Here is a 27,484-nt window from a genome sequence, read left to right on the forward strand (position 1 = left end):
CTATGGTTTGTGGCACATTAAAAAGGGGCAGTTCCTGGGGTTAAAAATGGGCTGAGATAGCATCAGTGAAACCCAAAGCCAGCGAGCCAATCTCTGGTTGCAAAGAGCAACTCAGAGATACGAACCCACATATTCAGCTCTGCGGTACCTTGCAGATCCTTCTGCTTCACGGTTGCCGTCAGCCTCGCTCCAGGAGGAATGTGGCACCGATAATTGGTGTTAATTGGCACTAACCATACCCTCCGATACCAGGGCTGCCTTTGGGGCTGGTGGAGTTTTGCTGTTTGCATATGGTTTGACCTGTGTGTGCATCATGCTCTGCAATCACGTGCTGAATAACCATATACAGCCCATCCAGCAAACCCTCGTAAAGGGCTTTTCATAGAGCCGAGACTTGCAGCAACACAGATAAAATGTAGACCAAAGTGTGGGATAATAGCTCTGTTTTTCTGCAGGAATTGCTCAGAGAGAGACGTGAAACTGCCCCATTAAACGTTCCGGCTCTATCTGCGGGACATCAGGAGAGGTCAGGGGTCTATTTTTTCTTACGTTGTTAATATTTTGGACTGAGCCACACTTTGTGATGTAGAGGTTTGGTCTACAACGCGTCTGCCTTAATGAACTATAACAGCACAGAAGGCAATTATGTTTTTGTCTAGACCTGTCTAAGACCATCAACAGCACCTCATTACTTTACAGATTGTTAATGCTGTTGGCAGAAGTTGAAGATCCTCCTTGAAAAAAAAATATCAAATTTATTCTCTGTTGCAACATACTTTAGTTGATGATAAATGATAAATAGGGGCTTGTGGCTAATTAGACCTCACTTTGTCCAGAGGCAGATACGTAACCATAAACCATAACCAGGATAAAAGGAAGAGGGGAAATGGCAGAGAACGGACATGAGGTTTCTTTTAAAGATCATTAGAAGCTTTAGGAAAATTAGGAAACAAAACTGTTGCTGTTGTGTCAGCGCATCTTCTCTGCGTATAAGGACTCATGGTCAACAATTAATCATATCGCTCTCGAGACTTTGGGCATGGATTCGTTATGTAGATCTATTTTTTTTTCATTATTATGTACATATCAAATCTGATAAGGAAGAGGTGACCTCCAACAGGGCTTCCTATCAGCACTTTTCATAGAATCATAGAATCATAGAATGGTTTGGGTTGGAAGGGACCTTAAAGATCATCTAGTTCCAACCCCCCTGCCACGGTCAGGGACACCTTCCGCTAGACCAGGTTGCTCAAAGCCCCATCCAGCCTGGCCTTGAACACTTCCAGGCAGGGGGCATCCACAGCTTCTCTGGGCAAATTTCCTTGAAATTTTCCAATTTCAAAATGCATGGTGCAATTACTCATTTTTCCCAGCACTTCCATCCCTGTTCCTATTCCCATCCCCAAGGAAGGGCTGCATGCCGGGAGAGCCTGGGGTGTGGATGGAGCCCTGGTGCGGGGAGCCGGCTCAGCCCCACAGCACGGCAGGGGCAGGCACCGTCCCCAGGGCAGGGACCATCCCTGGGGCTGGGGGGCCGATGCTGACCAGCGTGGAGACCACCCGGGCCAGGCGTTGCAAGGCAAGGCAGAAGCACCCCGGGAGCGGGATGTTGCAAATAATTCAGGCTCTGTCAGCACAAATGTTGCGAGAGCAGAGATGCGTGTTGTGAGCTGTCAGCTGACAGTAATGGACTTGTTAGGCTCCTGATTGATGGCGATGGCCTTGGAAATCGCCAGAAGCCATTTCAATCTCTGTCTGGCTCTGACACAGCCATGCACATGGACAGGGGGAGTGCTGACAGACCACTTTGGGCAGCCTTACGGCTGCCTGCTCTGCCCTTTGCACTGCCCACCACTGCTCTTAGCTGCTACATGGCACCTTCCAGACATCAGCCACTACATCCAGCTGTTCAGTGCTACAGATACTAGCAGTTTGGTGTCCTGCAGGTCTCCTCTGTCTCTGTCTGTGGAGCAGCCCCGGAGGGAAGGGCACAAGGATGCACCATAGTGGTCGGTGATGAGTAAGGCTCAGTGAGAAATGTGCAATTGGAGAGACGAGTGGATCATCTTCATCTTGAAGCTGCATGGTTCTGTGTGTTCTGACTTTCTAAATGTGTTCACAAGAGTACAGAGCTGCTGCCCGTTCAGCATCTTGGGGAGATGTGCAGGGATCAAAGGCGACGTCCCCCTGGCCACCTCCATCACCCTTCAGCCCACAGTTGGGTTGAGTGCGCTGTGACCTTTCTGCAAACCAGGGCCAGGTGCTGCAGGAGCCCATGGGTTGGTGTTGACAAGAGGCAACATGGGAAGGGAAGGGAAGGGAAGGGAAGGGAAGGGAAGGGAAGGGAAGGGAAGGGAAGGGAAGGGAAGGGAAGGGAAGGGAAGGGAAGGGAAGGGAAGGGAAGGGAAGGGAAGGGAAGGGAAGGGAAGGGAAGGGAAGGGAAGGGAAGGGAAGGGAAGGGAAGGGAAGGGAAGGGAAGGGAAGGGAAGGGAAGGGAAGGGAAGAAAGAGGTGGCAGGGCAGTCTGGGAGGCTTGGCTCGGAGGCCCTTCTTTGGCAAATCAGCCCATTTCACAGACATGACCCAAGGTTGCAGTCTTGGGGCTGACCTCACTGGCGCAAGCTGTGAGGTGGGTGGACCTCGATGTGCACTGATGAAATTGCTCATACCTGTTACAATGCTACTAAACCGGCATGGCACGAAGGTCAGTGGCAGGCTTGGTTTTCCTGGTCCTTTCCCCTTAGCCCAGGCTCTCTGTGATCCATCAGTCCCACAACGAAAGGAGCAAAATCCTACATGAGAAACCTTGGAGGCATCTCTAGTGCCTTGGTCGGGTTTGAAGGCCAGTCATGGAAGTGGTTATCCTACTTCAGAGAGCATCTCAGCTCTCCTCATCTCTGGACTTCAAGGGGTGAAATTCATCTGTTCTTCTCATAACCTCCACTGTGAACCTTACAACTGTTTTTCCTGGTTTTGTAGGATCTGGTGACTCTCAGGAAGTCGCTGGAGGATGTGCATGGGTGGAAGAGGAGGCAGGGAGCTGGAGTGCTGAGCAGAGCAGGTGGTCCAGCACACGAGGTCCTGGCTGTGGGCACTGCGGCGGTGGTGCAAGCAGGTAAGGGTGTGTGTGTCTGTGGTTATCCGACATGCCCATTGCCTGTGCGTGTCGCCTGGGGATAACATTGCTTCAGTCCTCGCTGCACACAGCTGCAAAGCAAACAGGGCGGTTATCCTATTAAAAAGGTACGTTTTGATGGGCTAATTAATGACGCAGAATACGCCTTCTCTTAGGAAAGCCTCCTCTTGTTCTGCGTTGGTCAATGCCAGAGAGGAGGGGCTGCTGTTATTAATTGCTCATATTGGGGAATTACCCAAAACACGCTGATGCTATCCCGAGTTAATCTGAAGGTGCCATTATGCCGGCAATGTGGATGATGGGGAGGCAGCTTTGGGTGATGTCCCAGTGGCAAATTCCCACCCAAGCCCCGGCATCAGGGCAGGAGTGGTTCCAGCACCTGTGCCTTCCTCCGGCACTGCTTCTGCTGCAGAAAACCCCGCTCAACCAGGAGCACTCCCAGGGCACAGCCTGGCTGTGGAGTCGGGGTTCATCACCCAGCCCGGCTGCGTGCCAAGGGGCTCCACACCAGCCCTCCCTGGCGCGGTGCCTCTCTCTACCAGCAACCTCGCAAAGTCTGAGGTAGCACAAGCTGTGCATCTCTGTGACCCTGATCTAATTTAAGTTGTTTATCTTAGCTGCAGAAAGAAAATTAGGAAAAAAAAGAAAATCAAATCATAGCTGTGGAATTCATTGCGGTGTTTATTACCCTCTATTGTGTTATCCCCAGCCCTGATACAGACCCTGCAGCCACGCGGTGCTGCCTGCACCGGGTTCTGCCAATGCACTTCGCTTTGACCTGAAGGGATCACTATGTCTTAGGTATAAAATGGTATTTCGTTCCCTCTTTTTCAATCTCGGGGCTCGTTTTAGTGAATGCGATCATTTTGAATTGTTCTCAGCAGTGAGGTATTTTTTTTAATGGACTATTGAGCTCAGATAACAAATTTTAAATTATAACACACATGACCTGAGCCAATTTAAACTTAATCTAAAATGCTGAATAGCTGTTACCCCAAATGACTGCAAGAACATACACACACACACACACAGAGTTGTTGTTTAAAGAAAGTTACTGCAGTGAAGTGAACGAGGCCTCCAACCCACAAGGAAGCCGAAACCTCGATCAAGTACATCACTAGACCCTAGTGATTTAAAGCAGATTTGTGTGGACCAAAATCTGAATTAAAATATTTTTGTTTCTCTTCAGGCCAGATTAAAAAACAGGCTGCTTCAATGTGATTTTTTTTTTTTTTAAATGCCCATTTTTGTCTAGGCTGTCATTCAGTTACCAAGGCCTCGGGCTAGTTTGCTTTGAGATGAGCTTGTAGAAGATGGATGCTGGTGCTGCAGACAGATGCACCCGGCCGGGGTGCAGGGTGGTGGGTACCCCCAGGGAGGTGCTCAGCCCCGGCGATGGATGCTCAAAATCAGCGTCCAAGGCCTTTCTGTAACCACCAAGCAACCTGATTTAGTATCTGTCACACGTCCGTTGTCCTGTCCTCTGCCAAGGAGGATTGCCCATGCTTGCCTGTTTTGTTTTGAATTATTCCCATTGTGTGCAGGCAGAGCATCCTGCTGGGTCCAGGGTAGCCAGGACAGAGCCCCGAGGCTTGTGCGTTGAGTCTGGTCCCCTTGTTCCTGGGGCTCATCTCCTGGGATCTGGCTTGTGAAAACAGAAGGTTTCTGTATGGGCTGGTGCAGAGCAAGACGAGTCCATCACCCTGGCTGCATTCAGGGTCGCTGCTTGGAAGTGAACAAAATCGCAGCAGCACAAAACCGAGGCGGGTGCAGTCAGGTCCAGAGCCACGCTGTGCTAACGGGCTGCTCTGGCATCAGCTGCGGGCGGGCTTCCAAGCATCACCTTTGCTGTTATAATTAAGATTTTACCAGCTGCTCTTTGTCTTCTCTTGCCTCTTCCAGACACCCTTCCTCAGCCAAGCGGCTTGGGCAGAGCTCCCGGGAGATGGCTTGGGGATGTCCTCATGGCTCTGATAGTGTGCGTGGCTTGGCTCGAGGAAAAACTGCATTGAACGCAGCCGGAGAGCTCCTCTTTTTGGAATATTTGTGGATCGGAGGGTCCCTTGCAGGGAACATCCCCAAAAAGCCCAGCAGACACACAGCAGCATGCACAGTGATGCAGGCAGCTCTGCGGGATGCTGCGGGGAGGCTTTCGGGCTCATGGAGCGTAAAGCTGCAGGAGGGGCTGTCACGGGGCAGCCATGCTGGGGAAGCCGTGCCGTGCCCGCGGCGAGCCAGGCCATGCTGTGCCGCGGGAGCAGCCACGACAAGCCCAGCCGTAAAGCCTGTGTGCAAGAAATCATCCGTGCTGAATAAAATGACAACAGAGCTGTAATGCTTTGTGGAGTGTGTTTAATGAAAATATCAGCCCAGGCCTGCGACATGAGGCATTCATGTATAATAAAATGAGGTTCCTGAAACACTTCAGAGCATAAACCATCTGGTCTGCTGTGATGTACTAACAGCTTTGACTAATTTTTTATGCAGGTTTTATGACGGATATGCACATTACGCTACCCATGCATAAGGAAGATACAGCCTGGCTGCACTTTGAACTGAACTGACTGATGATGAATTTGTCTCCCATTTTAATTACTTTCTGTACATTAAAGGTGTAGTGGACCATGTGAAGTGCTTTGTCTGGCTTATCCCTTCTGTGTCCCCATGTCTCCTTAAAGTGCCGGAGCTGCCTCTGCTCCCTTATCTGTAGCCAGGCGTGCGGGCGATGGAAAAGAGGGAGATGGAATGAAAACTGCCTCGTATAGGACTCAGTCAAGAAACACACTGGGCCACCAGCAACAAGCACATTTCATGAGGTTAATTAGTTCTTATTAATTTTGTCCCTTGAAATTTTCTCCAGCCCATATGGCAGGGATCGGTGCTGCCTGGTGGGATTTTCAAGGAGAGCTCACCATTTTCTTCTGCACAAATCGGAGTGGTAGCTCACGTTGGAAAAGGCTTTCAGACTGCAATCTCTGCTCTTGGCTGCCTCTTGCCAGGCTCTTTCTCTTCAATGAATTTTTAAAACGCTTTATCAGCTTCAAAACATATTTATTTATTTAATGCAACCCAAAAGTGGAACCATTTATCTAAGCAAACCCCAGACATTCGGGATGCTGCTGAAATAGGGTTGGCTTTAGTTGGACCAAAGCCTCGGCAGGACTTTTGCCCATTTCTCACTGAATTTGCAGCCTGGCTTGGCTCTGCCCCTCTCCTTATTCCCAGGAGAGCTAGTTTCCCGAGGAGAGACCATTTTTGAAAGGCGAGCGTCTCCTTATGTTGATTATTCTAGCAAGATTCAAATTACCATTTAATGCTTTAGTTTGGGAGGACTGTGCCCCCGTTTCTTCAACTTTTCCCATCTTTTGGAAAAAAAGGAGAAGAATGAATGAAGCTCATCCGTGGCATGGCCGTGAAGTCGGGTCATTCCTCTTCCCTTCATCATGTCATTCCTCTCCCCTTCCACCACGGTGGCTCTGGAACATCAGAGCTGTATGTGATTTTCTCTCTGACTTGGTGACAATACCAGGATTTAATTTGTCAATTAAAACATGCGACAGGACTTCAGTCAAGAAGAGTGAGGCTTTTTCCAGCTCCCCTTTCTCTCTCCTTCCATTGGGCCTGGAACTGGACAGACCATTAATTGCAAATACATCATCTAATGACTTTAGTCCTTTGTTTATTCTGAAAGTCATTTGTGAACCGATCACGACTCCTCTCCCTGCCGTCATCCTTCGGGGATGAATGAGCTTTACTGTAGTCTGGGAATTTGGCTTTGGCTGTATATTTGATGCTTGCAGCGTTGTCCTGGTTTTACTCATCAATTGGCCAGCTGAAGCCTTTCAAACGGGAGAGGGCTAAATAATGACTAACCTGTCTCCTTCAGCGAGTGTCCAGACATGCTGAATTTCACAAACCTTTTGGGATTCACCAGTGTTTGAACAAATAAGCCAACGGTCATCCCGTTGCTGGAAACAAGCTAAGGCAATGGCCATGCTGTGAGCCACCGCAGACAAAATGTGTTTTCTTAATGGGAATACCCACAAATCACAGCTTACGATCTCCAAGTGGAAACTTAAATTCCAGTCTGACTGTAAAAAAAAAAAAAATTAAAAATTCAATAATGAGGCTGGGCTTGGTGACTGAGCAGAAGGGAAAGTACCTACAAGCAGCAAATCAATTGCCAAGGACGGAAACCCCTCCAAGTGCAATGTTAAAAAGCAAAATGTCATTTTATTGGATGTTCACTTCATCTTGCTAACGAGCACTCTGCTTCATCCCCTTTTCCTGGATGATTTTAATTTTAGCCTTTCTGCTGCATTCTGTGTTCCGCTGTTTCTGCAGATCTCCAAGCAAGCATCTTGCGTAGCCTTCGCGGGTCGGTGGTAATGGGGCTGTTCTCCCATTAGCAGCAATAACAGCAAGTTCAGCACTTAAAACCACACGCTAACTGATTTAAGCGGTTTTGTCTAGACCGTACTCAGTCATTAGGTGCAGATATTAAATGCATCTCTGTTGTTGCGTGCAGCTTCAGACAGCTGCTGCATTTGCATACCCTGTTCCTCAGTACAAATGAGATCCTGCTTTTGAAAGTTTCTTTGGGGAATACCTCACAGTTGGCCTTGTTTGTTTAGGAAAATATTTATACAAGTTGTTCTTTGAAGAGAAAGGCTTGCTGAGAGGCTTCCTGAGGAGCTGGGTGGTAGGGAAGGAGCAGAGGACCTGGTCCAGGCTGCAGGGCTGCCATTGCCAGGGCACCCACCAAGCTTGCTGTGGGTACACCAGAGTTTGCAGGCTGCATCCATTGCTACTGACACTCCTTTCTGCTCCACCAGTTTGGCGTCCCACTGGGACCACAGCATCCTCCCAGCCCTGAGACCTGCAGGTCCTTGGCAGCTGGGGAGAGGAGCTGCCCGAGCATCCTCTGCTGGGCACGGGCGAGACTGCTACCAGCCTGGGATCAGCACATTGCGGAGAGGTTTTCCAGAGCAGAAGGAAATCCAGATGCACGTGGGGTGTGCGAGCGGGCAGTGTGTTGCATGGAGCTGCACGGAGCTGCACAGACCTCCCAGTGCATGCATTAATTAGGATGCCTCCCCAAAACGGTGGGATGCACTGACTCTGGATAGCACATGCCATCCTTCTGGCCTGCTCAGCAGAGGAGGTGCCCAGGGCAGGTCCCTGCACGCTGGTTGAGGTTATCCGGGACACCTGGGGCCAAACACAAACCTGGCCAAATTCTCCAGTTCCCAGGGGAGCGTCCTGAGCACTGGCCGTCCCTGCAAGGGCCAGTCCGGGCACCTGTGGGTGGCTTTCACTCCCCTGAAATAGGGTCCACAACATCCCACAGCACCTGTCATGATGCTGCTATCGGTTTTGGAGCGCAGCATTGAGAGTGACTGTGTTGTTCCAGCTGGGATTATCCTGGGGTCCAAAGCGATGGAAGTGGTAAGTGATGATGAGCCAAAAAGTGCATTCAGGGATATTTTTTTTTTCCTTTGAAAAAGTCATAGTTGGGCAACAGCAACAGGTCTGGTGCTGTTCAAACAAGTCCCAGGTAATTGTCCCCTCTGCCTGTCTCTGCTCTAAGCTCAGAGGGCAGCTGACGGGCAGCCACGAGCTCATCCCAGCACAGCCAGCTCTGCTTGCAGGAGAGAGGAAAAACCATGTGCATGCATAATTTGGAGCAGCATGTAAACGAGCATCGTTATTCAAATCAGTCACTTTGCATGCGTGGGTGCAAGGCTGTGCTGGATGGCAGCTCTGGATTGGTGCTCTCCTGCTGTTCAGGATTTGGGCTGGAAATGGGACGTCGTCTTGGCTGTCCCCATGGCAGCACGGACAGGTACCTGCCCTGCTGAGGGCTTCGGCTGTAAAGCCAAGACTAAGGACTGCTCTGGGCTTATTTCCCGAGAGCCCCCGCTCTCCACCCAGGACTGCCTGCCATGTCTGACATGCTTGTGTGGGTCAGGCAGGGTGAGTGCAGGCAGCGTCGCTGGCTGGCGGGCAGATGGATGGCATTTCAGGGCAAACCACGTACATCCCTGCGAGCAATGAGCGTGGGAGCTGCAGCAGGCTGGTGTCCCCTCTCTTCTAGTTTGAATTTTGGGATAACATTGGTCATTTTTAGGTATTTTGTCCCATTCCCTGCACTGTGGCGGGGGATGCTGCAGGATCTGTACGCCTAGGAGTAGGCAGGATAAGGGCGGGCAAACTCTAGATCACTTTGCCTGGTTGTTGAATAGGACCTTTTTGTTAGGTCAAAAATGTGGCTGACTTCTTCCCATCTGACTCCACATTTCCTGTTTTCTTCAGGGACCTGGAATGTAAAACACTGAACCACCACAGGAAAAGTTGTTCTTGCTTGTCCACTGAAATTCAGGACAGGCGAAAGTTTTCACACAGGTTCCCCTGAGATTCCCAGCCCAGGTCTGTACACACACATGGATTAAATCATCTGAGCACTTAGTTGAACTGGACTTAATCTCCAACCCTCTTGAGATCAGCCCATCTCTATTTACTGCTCCAGATTTTTAATTGCTGCTTTTCACATTTCGGAATTGTCTTCTCCTAATGGGACTTAAGTGGTATAAATTTTTATATATAAAGTGTGCACTTCTCTGCAATTAAGCACAAAGTGCTTCAACTGCCTGCCCAAGTGTTGCAGGATTTGAACCTCTCAGCAGAGAGATGCTCTGAGGTACCCTGATAAAGATGTCCAGGCTTGTTTTCAGGCTACTGTAGTGGATTAACCGGGTGCTGCAGGTCTTGGCTTGGTCCCTCCACTGTGTCTGCTGGTGATGGCGGGACTGTCCATCCCCTCGTGAACTCATTGCATGAAAAGGTTAAGAATGAGCCCAAACCCAAGGCAGCCCAGGGAAATCCAGGAAGGCTGAAGATGCTGGTATCAGGGTGGGCATTTTCCATCTGTGTGTGTGACCACTCAGACTTCACTGGAGGATGGAGGACCTGGGGAAGGGGCTGCTCTGGGGTAGCTGGTGTCAAAGGATGGAAGAAACCTAGCAGTGCTTGCAAGCAAGCGCTTGCTGTGCAGTGCACATCTTGGGTTGGTATAGTCCTCAAATGGTTCAGAATTGGAATGAATTGGAAAAAAATGTATGTGCAGGGAGAGTAGTGGGGTCAAAAAAAAAAAGTCACAATTGCGTAAGTATGGGGAAAAGTTACTTGTATCAGCTGCGCAATGGGAGAGAAGCTATGATGTGATAAGTAGGTTATATATGAGCTTTGGATAAGGAGAGATCAGTTTCCTTGGCTGTAAGACCAGGAAAAATTCACCCCAAAGCAAAACAAAAATGCACATTCGTGCTTCGGACAGATTACATACATCCAGAGGGAGTAGGTTGTTTGGGCTTTGTAGGTTTGTGCATTTTGATTGCGTGTTTTGGGGTTCACAGCTTGGCAAGAGAAAAGTCTGACCATCATAAATGAGAAAAAGAGAAAAAAAAAAAAAGCTCTCCCAGACATAGCACACCCCCCAAGGTATCTCTTGCTCCCCAGGCAGAAGGAAGCCTTGCACAGAAATTCATCTGTGGAGCGGAGGTCGGTGCAAGCCAGGGCTCCAGGCAGCGCTGCCTGCACGGTGAGGCAGGGCTGCAGCTCTGCCTGCTGCTCTTCAAGGACTTCTCTGCTCAGGGAAAGCCCTCCTCGTCCGAGCCAGCTCAGTTGAAAGCAAAACGCCATGTTTAGCAAAAACATTCCTGGAAACGGCTGGTGCTCACACACCGCTCCATCAACGTCCTTACGGCTTCTCGTCTGTCCTATCAGCGCCAGCCCCGGTGTTATTGCCAAGCCAGGAAAGTCTGACAATGAAAGGAGTCCATCATCACTCTCGCACACATTTCCTAATGCTTGTTTTAATGCCTGAACATCTGGGAGAGATGCATGTTATGCTCCCAGAGTCATTTGCTTTGGCTGCACGGGGACATTTCAAGCGGCGGAGGGAAGCAGAGCCTCTGTGGGCCAAGGCTCTGCAGAGGTTGGAAGAGGAGAGAATTATTTTATAAGTGCATGACAAGTAATTAACAGCTTCCTGACAACTAGAAACAGTTGAAAATTTTACTGAAGTTTTTTTCCCAAAGAAAAATGGCTTTGTGAGAAAATAATTTCTCTTCAATTCTTCCTTCTATTGAGAATTTGGGAGGTTCTCTTAAAAAAACAATACTCTGATATTTTTGGTTGCTGGAAAAACCCTTTCTAAGCCCAAAGTTTTCTGTTTTTTGGGAGATGATAGACAAGCCCAGGAAAAAATAATAAATGGAAAGGCAATGTTGACAGAAAGGCAGGGCAAGGCAAGTTGTCGTTGTGAGGGGATGCGGGCAGCACCCTGCCTGCTCTGCCTGCACGCAGGCAGCACCGCACAACCCTGCCACTGCCAGACGGTGTCCACCGGCGTCTAGGTGCGCTGCGAGAGCCCGTCTGCGTCCGGCAGCCACAGAGAAATAACGACATGGATGGTTCTATTAAATTCAATTATATTTGAAGCAATTAGATTAGACTACATAGCTAATTAACAGCAACCTTAGTGGTGAGAGCTTCATTAGGAGTGCGGGGTTATTGCTAGGGGCAGTGGAGGCGTCCTCACCCTGCCTCCACTGTTTGTGCAGCTGGGGGACATGGGTGCATCAGTGGTGGACCCGTGGGACAGCACTTCCAGATCTGGCTGTAATGATGCTAATACGCTGCTTTCTCTTAATTTTCTATTAATTGTTTGCACTCCCTATGTGTCTTCAATCCATTAGTTACACTTTCAGGGATCGTAGCAGGCAATAAATCCTCTGGTTTGCCAAGGGCTCCTGCAACGTCTTTCATATGATCATCCCCCAAGCTAATGTTTATAATGCAATTGAAGCAATCCGTATCAGACTCCATCCCTCCGCTCCTCCCTCCGCCAGCTGCAGCAGGAGCAGCGCTGCCGGATTCCCCCGGGGCCGCGCCTGTGGAGGGATGATAAGAGAATCGGATTTTAGTGGCGACACTAGAGGTGAAATCCAAAGATCCAGAATATTTAGTTATGTTTACCCACAGTAATCAGCTTCTCAAATAGATGTCACTGGGAAAGCTCACGCTACATTGATTGCACGGTTCCCCGCTTGCTGCCCAGGGGCAAACAGCTCTGATTAATATTTCACAACACTCTTCCCCCCCCACACCCTTTTTTTTTGTGCTCAGAGAGCCTTGATAGAGAGAGACAGAATATTTTACCATCTCTTGTGTTTGCCTGCTCCAGTAATCATTGGATTCAATCACTCTTGCAATGTTTTTATGAATTAATAACAGGCACTTTGGAGGGCTAGCGGGGAGATGGGAAATGCAATCTGTACAACCTAATGAGCACCGTGGGGACCCGGTACCATGGTTTCCGAAATCCTCTCTGTGCTTCACTCTAAATCATTGTCTCTAAAATTACCTGCTTGCAGTCGGCTTTAGATGGCTCTCGTTCAGCGGGTAAGTACACCTGCCTCCCCGCTGCGCCTTCTCTTTCATCGCAAGGGCTCGTTTGGAAGCTGTCCCAATTAATTTTTTCTTTTTTTTTTTTCTTTAATAAAAGCTCACCTTTGTCAGCACTGACAAAATGTTTGTCTTCGCTGCCTCATTAGTGTTTGCTCTGCCCCAGCCGCCGCCACGACTGGAGCAAGCGGGATGGATTGGTGCAGAGCCATGCCAGCAAATTAGCTCCCGCTCTCCACCGCCAGACCTGGGAATAAAGTGTTTTGGGCATTTTGCTCTGCAATTCGATGGGGTAGATGGAATTGGGGAAGGGGGGGGCATTGGCTCTGGCTCTAATTGCCACCGCTGCTGCAAAACAGGGGAAAGCAGGGCAGGGCATGGCGGGGCCCCCCGGCTGGGCGAGCATGGGGGGCTTGGTGGTGGGCACCTCTCCATCTCTCTGCGGTGCAGAGGGATGGGGCTCCAGTATGCAGCACTCTGCTCTTCTCCCTGGCCATGGGGCAGGTGAGTGAAGGTGCCCCAAAGAGGAGCTTTAACCGTTCCTGCCCATCTGCACTGCTGCGGGCTTCGTCTGCAGCACTGCCTCGGCAGAGCTGGCTTTGGCCAGGCGTTCACCAGCTTTCCTGGCTTTCAAATAACTCCCCATCAGGACATAGCCCTGCTGTTCTGCTCAGCGGCTCTTCCAAGGTGTTATTTCTTCCCCTCCACCCAAGTGGGAACTAGTTGCATGAGCTGATGGCATCCCCCAGCCCAGGCAGCACATGCAGATCTCAATGGGGAGGACCATGCGGAGACTTTGAGGATGAGCATCCAGACACCCGTAAGCCTAGACGTGCGACTGCACTTTTAAAAATTGTCTGAGTGGAAATTTGGCCGCAGGCAGCACAATTGTGTTTCAGGCTTTAAAGCCAACTGGAGTCATTAAACCACATACTATATTCCTCTGGAGGAAGCATAGTTGTTGATAGGGCATAATTTTACAGCGCAAGTGCTGGGTCTCAATCTGACATTAGTGTTTGTGCGAGTTCACATTTGAGGAGTTCAGAAATATCAACTGGCAAGATCTGCATGGAGAGTCCTTTGCTGGGTCCCCGGGCAAAGGAAGCCTTGGGAAGCGGCTGGGGGCCGTGGGGAGAGCTCGATGCCCACCCGTGGGGGACAGTGCAGATGTGGCACAGCTGCCTGGCGCACGGGCTTGCTCACGACATCTCTGGGAGCCTACGTGCTCCTCAGGTCTTTGGGAAGTGATGCTTCCTCCTTTGGATCACCAGCTGGTGGGTCACCTGTGAGAGGGGGGGTCTGGTACATGCTGGTGGGAGCCTCGTGCAAGGTCTCCGTTGAGGCCGGTGGGTTTGCAGGGCTGGGGACGGGGGTGTCCCTGAGCCCCTGGCAGCATCCGCAGGCCCCCCCCCAGCGGCACACAGGTGCGGGTGCTCACCCACACTAGCGCTCATCCTGAACGCAGCAGCACTCCTGGCACTGCTGACTGTCACCCGGCACTTTTAATTGAGGACTAAATACATGAAAGAAGCAAACAAGCAGACAAAGCCCCCAAAGGGCTGCAGCCGCTGGACACCATCTCCTCCCCCCGGGAAGGCACTGCTCACCAGCTCTGGCCATCGCCGCTCCGAGAGCCAGCTCTGCCCATGCCTGCCTTCGTGGGGGATGGAGGTGTTCCTGCCCGCTCCTCCGGCGGGCCGGCAGCCTGCCCACAGAGCCACTCTCCTCTTGATAGCCCAGGAACGTCCAGCACAGGCAATGACAAATGCACCTCACCGAGCTCTTCACAAGTGCCCTGATTTATTTCCAACCCCCTCAATAGAAAATTGCACGTCATTTATGAGCGGACCCAGCAGAGCTCCAACTTCAGAGAGTTCTCGGTTTTCACCCTGCTCTGTTTACTTTCTGGGCCTTTTTAATTGCTTTTTAGAAGTCTGTTCTCAGCCTACAGCTATTTCTGAGATGTGGGACGGAGATCTTAGTCTGGGTGACTAATAAGTAATTTATAGAGACTTGGCCAGCACCGCTCAAACATTTCTGCCGGCCAGACAGGCGTTACGGCATGGCAGACGTGTCGGGACACGTGCGGCAAGTGCATTTGAGCAACACCTACCGATCTCTAATCGGCTTAAAGTGGCGTGAACTGGGGAGTGTTTGCAATACGGAGAATAAACAGGTCGGCTCTAACGCAATCTGCTGTTGACGGGAGCAGGCAGCATGGCTGAGCCCCGTGTGTCGGGATGCTCCGTTCTGGCTGTGTTGGGGCTGGGGGGACAGTTGTGCCTGGCCATGTACTGGCAAAGCCTGGGCAGTTTGCACAGATGCGCTGCTGGGGAAGCTCATGTTAAAAGAATTTCCCCCAAAACAAGGTCTGACTGTTAATCTTCCCCAGCGAGCAATGAGCTGGGCATTGATTTCCTATGCTGATTTATAACGTGCGTAGCCGGTGGTCCCCGGGTCTGGAGAACAACAGCCGGCTCCCCACGGGGGTGCCCGCTGGTGAGGGGTGCTGGCTGCGCTCCCGAGCCGGGCAGGATGCGGCCTCGGCGGCACTGCAGCCCCAGACTGAGCCAGCAGCTCGACTGCCAGCGGGATGCATGGGGTGAGACGGCACCCAGCACCCCTCCGCGTGGCAGGGGGCATCTTGGGCATCCCAGTGCTGGGTAGCACTGCCTGCCAGCCCCATTCACTTAGCATCCTTGTTCCTGCCCTCACCTCTGCGCTGCCAGCTGATTTTTTTTTTTTTTTTTTTTCTTTCCTCTTTGCTTGATGGTGCTGTTGTAAAAGCCCTGAACAATAGTCTGCATTTATCCGGAGCGCACCAGCCTGCCAGCTGGCGGCAGATCAGCCTTCTCATCCACTTCCAGGGCTCTTAAAGACAACTGTCCCAAAAACTGGGCTGTGCGTTGCTCTGAGAAGTCCCTGCTCTCTTAAATGCCTGGGCACTTATACAATTAATGTTTAGTGCGGCATTCTTGTTTCCTGGTTGCCATTCTCTGCAAAACAATAGGGTGTTTTGCCCATGAAATTACTGTTCTGATTAGGAGGAATATGTCCGTCATTAGACTTTCAAATGTGATCCTTCTGCAGCACAGCGCTGGCAATCCGGCCGAGATTACTCCGACGATATTTCTGTTCCTGAAGGAAATAGCAAGTGCAGATAGGGCAATTTTATACACTTACTGGGGAAGGGGATTTGCATTGATGGATGCTGTTGTGTTCGCAGCAATGACAGCTGGGGCCAGGGTACACACAGGCTCCACCAGGACACGGCAAAAGCTGTGGTTGTGACTCCTGCTCTGTATATATATATATATATGTCTGCATATGTGTAATAATCCACATTTTAACAGGGGCCCAAGCTGGCCCAGGTGGGACAGGCAGCTCCGCCACTGCTGCAGCCTTAACCTTGAAAACCCAGGGCCTTTTAATTCAGAGCAGATGTTCCAGGTTTCTCCAACAGCAAAGTCACAGCAGAAATCCCCGTTGAGAGGGAGAGGACCAGAGGTGCAGGTCTCAGGCTGGTCCGTTGGCATGGCTGCAGCGCTGGGTGCGGGGACGGCATGGGGGGCACGGGATGGAGCCGCTCAGCACGGGGGGCTCTGAAGCAAATGGCACCTCAAGGTGTTTTGGGGTTTCCGCTCCAGAGGGTTGGGTCTGTCGGCAAAGGGAAGGTCCTGGGGATGGGGTAGTTGTGCAGCACCATCCACGTCTGCCATGCAGTGGCTCAGCAGGGATGGTTCTCCTGGGGGAAGGGCCTCAGAGTGAGCCTGGGCTGGTGGAGACACGCAGCAGGGCTGCATTGCTGCTGGGCTTCTCCTGTTGGCACCATGCGAAGCGTTTCATCCTAAAAGACCTTGGGAACATAGGTTAGGTAAGGCAGATAAAAGATACAGAGAGACATCAGCATCCCTGAACTCGGCAGCTCCCCATGGTGTGCCAGGGATGCTGCCTGGCAGCAGCAGGGGGTTATCCCTTCCTCCCCATATCCGACCAGGTGAGAAAGGCTTCGAATGGGTCGGGAGCAGGGAGAGCCGGGCGCTGCTCAGGGGTCAGAGCTGTGCCTGGGCACTTCTTCCCACTCGGTTTTACTCCTGCCTTCCCCAAACCTGCAGCGTTCAGTAACAAGGCTGGAACTGGGAGGTCCCGGTCCCCGCCCCACAGCTCCTACCCCCGGCTGAGCCTCCCTCGCTGATAAAATGTCCCTTCCTGAGCCTTGGAGAGGATTTTTCCGGAGTTCAGCAGATACAAATTCCCACCGGAGAGTTCGAGGCTGGCAATCAGCTCACTCATTCTTGGCTTATCATCACAAACCTCTGACCTTCAAACACGGCTGGTGCAGTGCCCGACCGAGCAAACTGAAATCCAAACAGACAGAGATTCACAAGCGCTTCCTTATTGCTGCCTGAAACCTCTCTGCAAATTCACGCACCCCCCGAGGACTCCCCTGGGGATGCCGGTGCCTCCGGGTTACCCTCGTCTGATGCTGGCATGGGGCTGGTCCCACGGTTGGCCGGAGCCCACATGCCACCCCTCATGGGGCATGTGTCTGATTCTCCTCTGCGTTGCAATCCGCAGGAAGCAGGGTTGGGGTCTGGGGGATGCTGGTGAGCACGTTTGGGCTCTGTTACCCCTCGAAAGAGCTGCCTGCGCACCCCAGGAGCCGAACTGCCATTTTTGAAGGCAGCTTGCGTACATCAGAGCCGCCCTGAGCCATTGGTGACTGGGGGCAGCCAGGCTGCACCCACTCGGTATCGTGCAGATCGAGGGCAAAAAGGGGGGAGCTGTGGGGTTGGAGAGGGGCGTTCCTCCCCCTGCCCCAGTAGGGACATGGGTGAGGCAACTGGTGTGCCACTGGGAACGGAGGAATGCGGCAAAATGGGGGGGGGGGGAGAGAAATTAATAATTATCTAAACTGCACCCCTATCACTGTTCATCAAAATTTGCCCATACTTCATTCCAGCCTCCTTTCTTCTTCTTGCCTCCAGTAAGTACTTTAACATCCTTTTTAAAAATTAAAGGGGGAGGGTTATGGAACAGATAAGAGATAATTGCCTAGCTTTGACTCTTCTATTGATGTGAAAATAGGATTGGAATTACTCACTCTGGTTGAAAGGTTAGTTGAAGGTTATTACAGGAAAATTGTTATTCATACATTTTTTCTGTGCTGCTGGATAGTCTAAAAGATTAAATTCACAGAGTGCATAATGACCCATCACAACGGACAATAGTGGGAATAATCTCCAGAGACTCCAGATAACAGAACAGAGACTTCTTTGAATAATTCATGGTTCAACAGACATCCCTCACTAACAGATTACATGTGAGTTTTCATTAGAAAGGAGATAATTTAAAGTAGCTTTAAAAATAACCGGTATTTTTAACGGAAGTGGAATTACCATAAGCATTTATGCAGTTTGTTTATGCTTTAATAAATCTACTTTCCTCTTGACCTTCATGCCATGGGAACAAAACGCAAAGAGATAAAGAAAGTCATTGTTTGTGACAGTCCCTTCTCATCCGCATACTGCTGATCGAGCATCGGTTTCATATTCTGCCTCACACTTGACTGCCTTTAGCACATAGCACGTATGAGCGCTCCCGGCTGAGAAAGGTGCTCAGGACATCCCGGACCACCTGGCACTGGGTGGGGATGCTGATGGAGATGCACGGGGACCAAGCACAGGATGTTGTTTCCCGGCCCCTCCGCCACTCGGCTCCCTCACCCAGCATCAAAATCATACACCGGCTCTGGCTAATCTTTTAATTTCATCTCGTGCAATAGCTATTACGCTTTAAAAGCTGATTGTTTGTTAAAAGCACGTATTTATTAAGGTTTAATGGAGGCCCGATACATATCTATCGCATTGTTGTGAGCTGCAACAAATATATCTTAAACAATTAATTGATATTTAGTAAACATATAATAGTTATCTTCTCCAATCTAAATTAAATACTAATTAAAGCTATATAATTCACTGCTACGGGCTGCTTAGATTACAACTTTCCCAACAAGGGGGTAAGGAGGGTTGCTGTTGCTGCAGAGCGGCGAGCGGGGTGTCCCCTGGATGGGGGGCTCAGAGGTTTTATCTCCGCTTTTGGGCAGGTTTTGGGATGCCAGCTGGCACTGCGGCTGCTGCAGCTCGGAGCAAGGCTGGCATCGGGGACGGGCTGCAGGTCCCGGGGGAAAGGTGCATGATGGAAGCTGTAGTCCAGGTGCTGCCTTCCCGCAGCATCCCTGCTTCTTCATCATTTTCAGGCTTCGCTGCCTCCGTCATGGGTTTAAGACCAACTATTTAACTGCTCACAAAATAAAATTGGTGGGGGAGTTGAGATGGTAATTATACGGTAAGGTAAGATAAAGCAAATATTTGAAAGGTGATTCATTTCCAGCATAGCTGAGTGATGCGCAAGCATTCCTCTGGGAGAGCGTCAGCTTGGGAAATATTTACCTTCTCCCATCAGGTGGATTTGTGGGCACCGCGCAGAGTAAATGTTGAGTAAAGTAACATGGAACTGCTTAGCAGAAGGCCATCACGTGCCATCTCTCCTGCTTGCATCACCGCTGTTGACAGAGCATATTTAGAGCATGCAAGGAAAGACTTTGACCTGAAACGACTATTAAAAAGGAAAAAGGAGGAACTTTGCTGCAACCAGTGACTTTTCCCTGGATTTCTTCTGGCCTTGCCAAGAGCAGAATCTGTTGTAAAGTCTGCAGGAAACAATGTTTTCCTTATCTTGCAAAAGATGTTTGCTCTAATTGTCATCTTCCTGCGGCCGAGGGGCTGTCACTGGGGGACTGCCGGAGCTCAGGGCCGGGGCTGGCTGGAGGAAAACGCTTTTCTTGGAGGCCCTGTAGAGACAGCAGCAGCTCCCCAGGGCAGGTCCTCCTGCCACAGCCACTGCCCACCTCTGTGTGGCACAGGATGGTAAATATTTAGCTCACAGCTGTAGGTATTCCATGCTCCACCTTCATTTTGATGCCATATTTTCAAACATCGAGGGTGGTGGGAAGAGTTGCCCTCCTCCGTGGGCAGGAGGGTCTCCGTCAGGACCAGGTCTTCCCCATCTTCACCAGCTTTGGGTCACGCTGGTGCAGATTGAAAGCCCTGGGGCAGACTGGGTGACTCCCTAAAGTCCTTTCCCAGCCTTGTACCCCCTGGAGAGAAATAGCTGAGTTTTTAAACATCGTAAAGTACTGCACTGCGCAGCTGCCATCACAGGTGGGTTGTGAGCTGTGTGCTCTGAAGGAAGGGCAAACCCTCCTTCCTGGTGGCACATAGCAATGTTATTTTTCATCAGGTGCCTCCCTGACTCTTTTTGTCCCTGCTTGTACTGGCTGATCTTATTTCTGCCCTTAGCTGGTTCAGCTGGGTTGTGCAGCAACGTGCACGATGCAGGGAGCCGAGACGCTTGGGTTTGCCTTCTCTGATGAGCAAAGGAAATCCTGGCAAACTGATTAAGGGCACGCATGATGAAGTGTAAACCTGAAGTGATTCCTCAGGTCCTGTCCTGTCAGAGTATTAACTGAGAAGGATTTATCCCCTGGGGGGGAAATGGGGCAGGTACAAACTTTTTATTCTCACCCCACCCCTCTAGGTATAAGGGCTTGTCATAAATAATCTTTGAGTCTAAAGGATGTGAATGAGAACTTTTACAGATTTAACATGAAATTCTAACAACTTCTTCCACTAAAGCTTCTGTCAATAAATCATTTTTTAATTATAAGCTTAAATTACCAGCTAAGCATGCCTAAATGATCTCTGGAGTGATTTCTGCTGTAAGATGTTCAGAGTAACGTTAAGGAGGTCTAAGAAGAAAGTTGTTCTCCTTCCCTTTAAAATGCTTTCTCTTTCATCCCACCTCCTGGAAAACCAACCACCCAATGCATGTGTGTCAGATGGGATATGAATGAAATTTAGCCCACCCCTAAATTAGGGACTGTACAAATCCATATCCAAATGTTATGGCTCAGTTCCACCTCTGATATATAACGAGAGCAGTGGGTTTGATTTAGTGCTGCCTTTCACGATTAGCTCGCATACCAGAATTTGTCTTGGTGCAGTTCAGCAGTGCTCAGGTGCCCTGAAAATTATTTCAAGGGTAGCAACACACGTCGGTGCCGGGGGTAGTCCCAGGGGAGAAGGACCGGCTGGATCACAGCTCGTGGCGGCAGCCTGGGGATCCCATTTGAATCAGAGCATCCTAATTTTACCTACAGAAACACACTTTTCTGTTGTCTGCACTCCATGATCCAGAGCAGGATCCTTCCGATTCTCCAGGGAATCATCAAAGCCCAGAGAAAGAGGCACGGAAAATACACGTGCGAGATGCTGCTGCATTACATTGGCTGGTGCTTTGGTGGTGATGGAGCTGGAGAGGCACGTGCGGGGCATTATCTGCTCCTGAGGCCCCAGGGCAGCGAGGTGGATATAGACAAATTGATGCTGTTTTGTTAACTGGAAGGGAAGAGCTCCTTGCTGGTGAGATGTGCCCCTCATTTCAGGCGGCCATCAGAGCAGGGCCCTTTGCTCTGCAGATTGCTCCCTGGCCACTCAAAATCAATTCAAGAATTATTTTCTTCTTTGCAGGAGGAGATTTATAGCGTTTCTCATCCCTGAGTTTCCCATGTTCCCCTAATTAATGCAGTTAGTCAAAGCTGTATGGCCCATTGACCAGGTGAGGCACCGTGAGCAGTGCACAGGGCTCTGCTCCAGCTGAGGACTGAGGCATGAGCTGCGTCGGTCCCTGCAGCAGAGCACAGTCTGCACCCAGGGGCTCCACGGGCTGGCATGAAACGGAAATAATTCAGACCATTTTCTGGTACCTTTTCTGTTCCCAGAGAAGTGCCTGACCTGTGAGTTGTTGCTGGAGACCCTGTGCAGACTGACACGCGGCTCCTCCTGCGAAGGAGTAGCAAGTCTCTCTGTGTTTTAAGAGGTCTGGAGATCTTCAGATGAGAGCACTATTGGTATTCGATGGCAATCCTCCTCAGCTCCTCTTATCCTCCCCAACTAGGGTCTGATTTCTCACTTTCTTTTCCTCTGCCCCGATTAATCTTATTTCATGGATTCCATGACAACATAAGCATCTGAGGATCTTGCTCTTCAAACCATTATTGAATTATGTGCAGGGAGATGGGGCTTGCTCAGCCCCCGAACCACATTAACCAGATTATGCTATGAAGGTCGAATGCAAGAATTAACCGCAGCTTTAGCAGCACATCATTTTGCAGGGAGGTGCAGTGGCTCTTTGTTGCGTAATATAACCACCAGCTCCCTGGACTGCCCTGAGAAGAAGAATTTATTCTCTCTTCCATCCGAAAAGAGGAAGGAGGGCAGGAGCCCACCTGAGCCCCTCCACGGGGGTCTGGGCTCACGGGCAGGCTTACAGCCCTGCAGCACAATGATTAAGCCCTGGCTATGCTGCAGCTGGAAGGATACCCCATTTTTGTCACCACTAAAGAAATTGCCAGTTTATTCCATCTGGTAAGTGGTCCTCAATTACTGCTGGTGGAAATGAGAAACTGCCCCTCCAAAGAACTTGGGAGCATCCTGGCTCCTCTGTCCCCATCCATGAACATTTGATTTCAGCAGGAACCCACTGGAAGGGTGCCTGCAGCTGGGGAGGAATGCCTGGGATGGCTAATAAAAGGATGGATTGCAGTGAGAGTGGGAAGCATGGGGGGGGTGGCGGGCCCAGGGGGAGTGATGTTGGTTTTTCTGGGCCTGCCTCCCTTTCAGCTAATGGGTGTCTGCCAGCCAGGCAGCTAATAGGTTTCCGTGTCAGGGCGGGCAGGCGGCAGTGACGGGGTCAGCTCAGCCCCGCGTGGCTCCCAAGGACGAGGCTGCTCCGGGATGCTCTGCTTTTCACCACAGCTCCAGCACCAGGGCGTGCGGCCGCCCCAGGTTTGCATTCATGGGGAGCTTAGGTCTCCCCCCCAGCTTGGGCTGTGAATACCCCTGCTCCAGCCTGGTTAAAGGCTTTTGTCTGTGCTTAATGATGTGGCTGCAAATTTACCCTTGAGGAGGTAGGAGCTGTAAATAATGTTGTTTTTTAGAAAAAAGCCTTTTGAATGGGATGCTGTTAACCCCGAGCTTTCCAGAGGCTGTTCCTGTGAGGTGCTGGGAGCCCTTGGCTGGCACAGGCAGGACTGGGGGTGCGGGGGTATCACGGGCAGCTCAGCACCCACAGGATGGTGCCTGTGCGGGACCAGCAGCCTGGGAAAACTCCCGCGTCCTGCACACCCCTTTGCACATCCTGGCATTGGGCAGGGCATGCCAGTCCCAGAGCTGCATGCCCTGTCACCTGTGTGGTGGCATTTGAGCTACAGTCACCTGCTTGCACCCCTTTGGTGAAAAACATCCCTGTGGCCCCAGCTTGGCTGCCAGATTGCAAGCAGCGGTGGGGGGTGGGTACACGGCAGGGGGGGGGGCCAGGGGGATGCACAGAGCTGGGGGGATGCATGGAGCTGGGGGGATGCATGGAGCTGGCAGGCTGCACGGGGCTGGAGGGGTACATAGAGCTGGCAGGGTACACAGAGCTGGGGGGATGCACAGGGCTGGGGGGATGCACTGATCCAGGAGCTGCTCCTGGTGTCCCCAAGAGCTCAGAGGGTGGGAGAAGGTCAGGACCTATGTTTGCACTCATGGAATCAATACAGTGGGGCTGCGGGAAATGCACCATCTGAATTCCCATCCTTCCAGCAGCAGTGTGGCTGTGAGCAGTGCTGTGAGCCGTGAGGGCTTTGGGCAGAGGTGGCCAGACTCCCACCTGGGCTTTGGGCAGAGGCGGCCAGACTCCCACCTCGCTAATAACTGGCGCAGACGAGGGCTTGTGAGCAAAAAAATACTACATGGCTGCAATTTGAGGGGAAAGAGATCCCCCCGGTGGGCTGGGGTGCTTCCCCAGATGAGGCTGGGGTCTCCCATGGTGATGCATTCAAAATAGTGTTTGAATTAGGTGAAGCTCCCTCATCCCGTGTCTCAAAGCAGCATCCTGGCATTTGCAGTGGGGCTGCTGGCTCTGAGGAGAGGGAGTTTACTCCTTGTAATGTCCAAATTCAGAGCCTTTGACGTCTGATCCCCTGAGCCCCCAGTCACTGCCGACACACATGGTTTGCATTTACCCTTCCTTCTTCTTCCACTGAACACGTGTAGCCTTCAACAGGTTGCTTTGTAAATTCCTCAGTATCTGAACAGCCATCTCCTCTATCTGCAGAGCTTTCTGTTAGTTAAATAGTGAAACCTCACTGGGAGTTTGTTTTTGAAATTGAAAAGATTCGGTAAAATAAGGGTTTTGCTGTTGTTCAAATAAGTGCCTCCCCACTGAAACAGTGACATTTGCTCTCGGACCACCAAAGGACTTGCTGTCTCCCACACAGGGCATCTTGGCTCCGGCAGGTTGCTGCTCACATACCATCGTTATGAGGTTTGGCATTTAAAAATGTCCACCCTCGGTTTTAAGAGTGTGTATCCAAAAAATCCTCTTTTTTTTTTGCCTGCAGAACCACAAACCACTGGGGCTCTGGCACCTTGAGGGGCTGCAGCCCTCTGGGATATCTCAGTGTTAGGCTGCACTGGGTTTATGGGGGGGGGTTCCCAAGCCAGGTCTGGTGTTACCTCTGGGAAACAGGGATCGAGCTTTTTGTCTGTACAGCCCCAAGATGCCAGTGTCCCCACCCCTGCCTGGGGCTGCCGTCCCCCATAATAAACAGTCACTGAATTGTCTTTTCTCTTTCCTATTTTAATCCAGGAAAGCTTTGGACAATTTCAAGGTGCACGTTTCTCATTGCCAATGATCTCTTTAAAAGGAACAGAGATAGGGCGACTCAAGTGTACAATGCCAGCGGTAATCCAAAGCATCCATGTAAAAATATTTTATGTGTTTGCTTTCATCTTGTCTGACCGAGCCGCTCTAAACATCCCAAAGCCTGGAGGTAGAAGCACATGTGCTGTGCCTTTTCCATAGCCAGCCCTCCAAAATACCCACACAGTCCTTTAATAATGAAAAAAGCTGATGATGTATGAGACCTTCGCAGGCTGTTAGCACTCCTATGTATCACTGCTCAGGAGTTCAGTAAAGAAAACTGTATTAGCAGCCTGGAAGAAGAGCAGTTTCCCTCGGAGCTCTGCAGTCTGGGCAGGGGCACCAAGGATGCTGCAGCCCTGAGTTTTGGGGGATGCCTGGTGCTTGTTTGGCAAAGAGACCTATTAGGAAGCTAGAAAGCCTTTCTGACCTTGCCAAATTACTCTGTTATCGTTAGCTTTTATTGCGCCATGGCGGTGCAGGTACTGGGCATGAATGCTGATTGTCGTTATTTATTAATTACAGCAGCATGGAGAGACCCTGCCTGGGCCCTGGGCACCACCGTGATGGGCAGGAAGGACCCGCAGTGCAAATAAAATGAAATGCAAATAAAGTGAAGCCACCCATGGCAATTATGAGTGGAGGTGTTTGGTTGCGGTCACCCAATGCAGGCAAGCACCCAGGGTTTTGGTCAAGAGTGGGTGCCATAGAGCAACCCACCTCCCAGGGAGCAAAGAGGTGTTTTCCACAGCAGCTGGGTATTTCTGCGTGCGTGGCTGCTCAAGCCGGGTGTGCTCTGTACAGGGGGTCGATGCGCTGTGAAGGGACATGGGTTTCGGCTGTGCTTTAGGTGGGGGTCTCAGTGCTGCAGTGAGCTAGATCCCTCTGCCTCAGGTGGAAGATACACCTCCAGCAGAGGGGAAATTCAGCTTAACGCCTATAATTATCCCTATTTCTGGATTTTTAGCCATTCCTCATTCACTCCCTCTTCTAACTACACACGAACAGCTGCGTGCACCTCCTGCATCCTCAAGCCTGCTCCTGTTGCTGAAGGAGGAATGGCCAGGCGGGCACACAGCAGGTTTTCTGGGCACAGGGAGCTGTGGTGGGTCTGTGTTTGCCCCTTCTCGTGTGCTGAAAGGCCCCTGAGGAGGGCGGTAGGCTGAAAGGCACATCAGTCCTGGAGCCTTTTTTTTCCCTGGCTGAGCCCAGTGTGTGGGTGTTATCCCGCACCCCAGCACCTCTACCATGTGTAGCCTCTAGCACGACTTTGGGGCCACACATGCATGGCCATACTCATGGTTTACTCAGGGCTCATGGCTCTGATGGCAGTCTGCCTTCAGCAGCTACCGAGTACCTGAGGATCTGTCGTAGGGGTTTCAGGGGAGGTTTCCATATCCAGCTCTCTTAAAGCCATAGACTGGCAGATTTGGATACCATGTCCTGCGATTATAACTTAAGATCATGGCTCATTTGTTTCTCAGCCTTCAAGTTACTCATTGTAGCCTGCAGGCTTGAAGAAGCTGCTGATTATCTGTCTGGTGCTGCGACCCGTGCTCTCTGCCTGCCTGCTGGAAGAGCGATCCTTTTCTTGGCGAGACATTTGGTTTATACTGTTAATATTCAGAATAAATAAGTTTGTGGTCTTGCAGCTTGGGGACTGTCGCTCTGAGATCCGACACCCGGGCAGCCTGGGGTGTGGGGCTGGCAGCAGAGAGGGAGACACCTTCTTGTCAAGGTACACAAATGTGGGGTGAGAAGAAGAGGTGCAGCAAGTAGGGGGGTGTGAGACGGCTCTCCCTATGCCTTTCTGGGGATCCACGGCCAATGGATTTGGTGGAGCGGGTGCCCCTTGCTTTGCAGGATTATTCTGCGGTTTATTATGCTGAAGGATGCTGGCACGTCCACACGGTGCTGGGCTGGGATGGCTGCGGTGCTGCTCCACCTCCGGCATTAACCAGGGTGCAGCATATCCCAGTGCACCCCAGTTATCCCAGTACACCCCAGTATCAGTGTCCCCAAAATCCCAGCCAACAGGCACAGAGGAAGTGGAGGGGACAGCTGATGCCTGTGGGTTAGCTGGTGAACAATGCAGGCAGGGTAAGGTGCTGACCTGGGGTTTGTGGCCGGGGGACCGTTGGCGGAGCATGTGGAGCGAGCACGGAGCGAGCGGGTTGCCGCATCCTGCCCGCCGGCGCTGCGAGGCTGTGGGAGGGTTTGGCTGCTCTCAGGTTCCTGGTCCTCCCTCCCCAGAAAAGCTGGTGCGCCCTTGCCTCCAAAAGAAAGATGATGCTTTGTTCACTGACTTGGAGCTGGTTGGACTCTGAACTGAAGTGGTATTTAATTAAGAAATGCTAAGTTTTCCTCTCCAGCCCTTGTTTGCCATCTGGTGTAACAGGGGGAGAGTAGTTTTTTTTCACTGTTTACTATTCTCCTTGTTGCTACCAGACCAGACCTGGACCCAGGGAGTCTTCAGTGTCAGCATCCAAGTGTGTGCTTTTATGCACAGTATATGCAAATGCTAGGTAATTTATTTTATAAAACTATTTTTATTGCAGTTCCCAGCGCTCCTAGTACCAGCTGCAATGAGAATCACTTGGATGTTAAAGTGCTGTTGACAAAATTGTTCCCAGTGGCATGTATGCACAGATGCATGTCTCCCTTCCTGCCGAAATTCAGGGTATTGGGAGGATGAAGGCATCGATGCAGCCGAGCCCTCTGGAGACACGCAGGGGTCGTTTGGGGACAGAAAGCCTTTAATGAGCGACCGCCTCCGTGCAGGGTCTGCGGGAGACGTGCTCAGACTGCAGGAGCCAGCACCGCCGGCTCGCTGGCTGCTTCGGCAGCGCGGCATGGGATGGGGCAACTCTGGGCTCTGCCTTTCCCAGCTCATAGGATGGGGAGGATGTGGACCTAGGGAATAGCTAAACCCAGCCTTGGGGGAGAAAGGCTGATTTAGGAAGAGCTTTCCTTTTACTTTATTACTCTGGAGTGGTGCTTACCTGCAGGGTGTCTCACAAGTGCGGCATGTCCCAACTGTTCAGGCCAGGAGGGATGGTGACCATCACAGCAC

General features: G+C 51.1%; 1 long non-coding RNA gene across 1 annotated transcript; it reads left to right on the forward strand.

Moving 5' to 3' along the window:
• Nucleotides 1–2,994: 2,994 nt before the first annotated feature.
• Nucleotides 2,995–5,760, forward strand: LOC143165256 (uncharacterized). Its single transcript, XR_012996226.1, has 2 exons — nucleotides 2,995–3,114; nucleotides 5,623–5,760. It is a non-coding gene; the product is annotated as an uncharacterized LOC143165256 (long non-coding RNA).
• The last annotated feature ends 21,724 nt before the right edge of the window (nucleotides 5,761–27,484 follow it).

The sequence above is a fragment of the Aptenodytes patagonicus genome, chromosome 10 (assembly GCF_965638725.1).
Source record: "Aptenodytes patagonicus chromosome 10, bAptPat1.pri.cur, whole genome shotgun sequence".
NCBI lineage: Eukaryota > Metazoa > Chordata > Aves > Sphenisciformes > Spheniscidae > Aptenodytes > Aptenodytes patagonicus.